This window comes from Nematolebias whitei, chromosome 13 (genome assembly GCF_014905685.2).
Source record: "Nematolebias whitei isolate Nwh7 chromosome 13, NemWhi1, whole genome shotgun sequence".
Taxonomy (NCBI): Eukaryota; Metazoa; Chordata; class Actinopteri; order Cyprinodontiformes; family Rivulidae; genus Nematolebias; species Nematolebias whitei.
This window is the reverse complement of record NC_056510.1, coordinates 35,888,291-35,892,836: the sequence shown is the minus strand read 5'-3', so window position 1 is coordinate 35,892,836 and position 4,546 is coordinate 35,888,291.

Below are 4,546 nucleotides of genomic sequence, written 5' to 3'. Positions count from 1 at the left end.
ACTTGCCATTTTTTTTATCTTCTCGTGTGAACTTGATGTATTTATCCACAGAGTTGATGTGGTCAGTAAAATGTTGGACTTCCTGAGATTTAATTTTAACCCAGTTGTCGTCAACATACCTGAATCAATGACTTCACATGAATAGTAAACAGTAAGAGAGTGAGTGTTTTATCTGCCCTCTGTCGCTCCGTTATGTCTCAGAGATTAGGCTGGCGTCAGCTCAGCTGATTTTAGACCAACCCAGCTTTTATGCCTAATACATCACGAGCTCTTTTAATCAAGAGCGATATCGTTGGAGGGGTCGTCCCCCCCCCCCTTCACACAGATCAAAAGAAGTAACGTCTTTTTATCTCTTCTGTCCTGTGCGGGCGTTGACATGTTACATAGCGTGCACAGCTGCAATGCGTCAACACCTGTTTGTGCATTATAGAGATGCATCTGCAGGTCGCCCGTTATCCACCCAGCGCTTGTCACACTGGCTGTGTAAGGCCATTTCTGAACTCTACAGAGCATCAGATTTAGAGCCTCATGTCAACCTCAGAGCACACTCTATCAGGGGTATCGCATCTTCGACTGCTTTGCATAATGGTATGTCAATGCAGGACATGTTGCACTGTGGCCACGTGGTCAACACCCTGCTCATTTATTCGCTTTTATCTAGGTGATGTGACGGCCCGTTCCATGACACATTCTGTCCTTAGTGTTACAGAATGAATATTTTTGTTTTCATGGAACTCCGTTTTACTCACATCTGTCTGCATGCATTACAGTGTGAGATGTTATCAGTCACAAGTTGTGACTGTTATTTGGTTCTATTGTCATTAATCAGTTCACGACTATTGTTACCAATCAGTTCATCTGATTAATAATCAGCTCTCCTGTTATTATTAATCTACTCATACGGTTCAGCCGTAAACTGGTTGGTTCATGGCTCTTTTCAGCGTTTTTCCCTCCCCGTTGATGTTTCCGGGGCGTTCATGCATTCAGAATGCATAGTTACACAACATGCGTCTGTGCATGGCACACATAATTACGCAATGCGTAATTACGCACATGGGAGCTGAGTGATTAGACTTTTTGGGCAAGCTTCTGCTTCATACGGTGTTCGAATGGACCCAGTGAGGCGAGGACCACATCTGCTTCGCCCTTAACCCACTAAGCGAAAATCTTAAAGGGCGAAGCCTATACGAAATAGAACGTTGGTTACGTACTGTAACCCCAGATTCTATGAGTATAGGCGTAGCCCTTTAAGCGTCGGGCCTCACTGGCTCCTAAATGGCTGAAGAAAAAGCTTTTTTGGGAGCCGATTTCCCGCTCTTAATGTAATTTATACGGACCGGGTGGGGCCCACACAGCAGGTGGGCGTGGACTAAATTTTTCAGTGCTTATGCTCCGCATAACGGGATAAACCCACTAAGCGAAAGCCTTAAAGGGCTACGCCTATACTCATAGAATCTGGGGTTACAGTACGTAACCGACGTTCTTTCTCCTGTCTTTTTGTCAATGCCACTGTCTCCAGACCATACAACAGCTGGTCTCATCACTGTCCTGTAAACGTTTCCTTTGACCTTTGCTGACATTTGCAACTTTAATAGTTATTATTATTCACTTTATTGCATTTTAAGTTTATCTGCTCCAACACTTTTGCTTACTTAAAAATTGTGTGTTCCTTTATAAATGAGACTATTTTTTAAGTTGTGTATCTGATCCAGATGTAATGTTGCTGTTTTGTCTCACTTTTTTATTAATTTTAAAGCCAAATGTTTTCAGTCTACAGCAAAAAAAAAAAAAAAAAGAGGAATTGATCGCACTGTTCCAATACCTTTATAGAGCAGTGTGTACTGTAATGATTTGACTATTGGGTCCTGTCTGTTGTAGTAGACGTGGCCTAAATTGTGCCTGCAGTGATTATTCCCTGTGCATGTAGACGTGTCTGTTTATATTAGGGAAGCACAATGTTATCGGCATGGTATCGGTATCAGTCGATATTAGCAATAAAGTTAAATATTGGCCATTCCATCAAAATAACTCACCGATATAAAAGTTGCTGTTTATATATTTTTTACTTGAGTACTGTACTTAAGTACATTTCCTGAGTATCTTTACTTTACTTGAGTGTTTTTTGGTGAACTTATGACTTTCACTCCACTACATTTAAAGACAAATATTGTACTTTCGACTCCACTACATTTCTAGGAAGCTTCTCATTACTTGTTCCTTTTTACTCAGCTTTGTAATATGGTATTGCCACTTTTCTTTCCTGAAATGCAACTGGCCACAGGCTGTGCTCCTCACAAAGGGAACCAATCACTGTTGCACCTTACATGGGCTGGATTTGGAATTCCATCATCCTCTTTAACTGTCATATTGAAAGATGAAATATATTATTTGTAGTTTACAAGTTTTATTAAGGCATGTGGTGTTGCCATGTAGCAGAGTGAGTTCTTGAAAGCAGAGCTGTAGTTTGTTTGCGGTAATGGATTCACCATTAAACTTATATTCCGTAGTGAATTTATGGGAGAAAAAAAAGTCATTTTTTTATTTGTATTTATTTTTAATTTTGTTTTTTTTGGGGGGGGGTAAATAAAAAATATGAAAATAGCTGTCTTTTTTTATTGCAGTCCTATGCTGAAGTTTTTACAGGTGGTGTGGAATTTTTTTGTAGCAGAGTGGTTCTACATGTCAGTAAATCATCAGGTGGTTTCAGAGTTAAAATTCTGTAAAATCACTCAACAATACAGCAATGTACTGAAATTAGAAAATATCATCTGTACTTTTGAATACTTGAGTATTTTAAAATGCATGCACTTTTGAATACTTACATCCCCGGAAAAGTGCTGAAAGAATCTGCCGATCAGCTCTGGGAGGTGCTGGCAGACATCTTTAACATCTCACTTACCCTGGAGACAGTTCCCATCTGCCTGAAGACTGCCACCATCATCCCAGTCCCAAAAAGATCTACAGTGACTGGTCTGAATGACTATCGGCCAGTGGCTAACACCCCAAAAGTTGCTAAATGCTTCAAAAATCTGGCCATGACCCACATCAAAACAACCATCAACATTAACAAGGACCCTCATCAGTATGCATACCACGAGAACTGATCACTAGAGGATGCCATCTCCTCTGTGGTCCACACTGCGCTCCACCACTGGAGCAGAAGGACTCCTATGTCTGTATGCTCTTTGTGGACTTCACATCTGCCTTCAACACCATGATCCCCCAAACCCTGATGGACAAACTATTCACACTAGGACTAAGTCCTTCCATTTGCAACTGGGTACTAGACTTCTTAACAAACAGACCACAGTTAGTGAGGATCCACAACGTCTCCTCCTTCACCATAACCCTCAGCACCGGCTCTCCTCAGGGATGTGTGTTGAGCCCTCTCCTGTTTACTCTGTTCACATATGATTGTACAGCTATACATCCAGACTGTCTTATTGTAAAGTTTGCAGATGATACAGCGGTGGTGGGATGCATCACAAACAATGATGAGTCCAGCTACAGGCAAGAGGTGGAACACCTGGAGAGCTGGTACAAAGAGAATAACCTTCACATCAATGTGAAGAAGACAAAGGAGATGATTGTGGGCTTCAGAAGGAACAAACCCACCTACACCCCCCTGAACATAAGAGGATTTGCAGTGGAAGTGGTCTCCAGCTACTAGTAATTGGGTGTACACCTGAATGACAACCACAGCTGGAGCAACAACACCACCAGCCTGATCAAGAAAGCTCATCAGAGACTCTACTTCCTCAGGTGGCTGACACAAGCTGGTCTGGGAAGCTCAGTCCTCACCTCCTTCTACAGGTGTGCAGTGGAGAGCATCTTGTGCAGAAAGAAAAGCTTTGCAGAGAGTGGTGAAAGCTGCACAGAAGTCTGTTGGAGTCAGCCTCCCCACCATCGCAGACATCTACACCTCCAGATGCAGGAAGAGGGCCACCTGCATCATGAAGGACCCCACTCACCCAGCACACATACTTTTTGCCCCACTCCCTTCAGGAAGGTGGTTAAGGAGCATTAAGTGTAGAACCACCAGACTGAGGAACAGCTTCTACCCTGAAGCTGTTAGACTCATGCATCTCTAACCAGAATAATCACTGTGAAAAATAACATCATGTTACTGCTGATCTGTTTCATGTTTGTGTTCATGCATGCTCATCTGCTCACACAGATGCATGCTCATGTTCGTGCTGTTGTTAGGCGTAATGTTTTTATGCTATTAGTGCTTAGTGTATTTTTAGTTGATGTTTTTCTTAGTTCATATCTTAGATGTTATTGTTGTTTTTCTTTTACAATTTATTGTTGGATATAACTGGGACCCTGTGTACATAATTTTGCTCCACCACATGTACCACATATGGTGCGAATGACAATAAAGAATCTCTGACTCTGAATACTTGTGTTTTCTAAAGTACGTACTTTATTACTTTTATTAAGTAAACGTTTTAGTGAGCAATTTTTACTTGTAGTTGAGTAAATTTGACCATGAGTATCAATACTTTTACTCAAGTACTAGAGTTGTGTACTTTGCCTACCACTA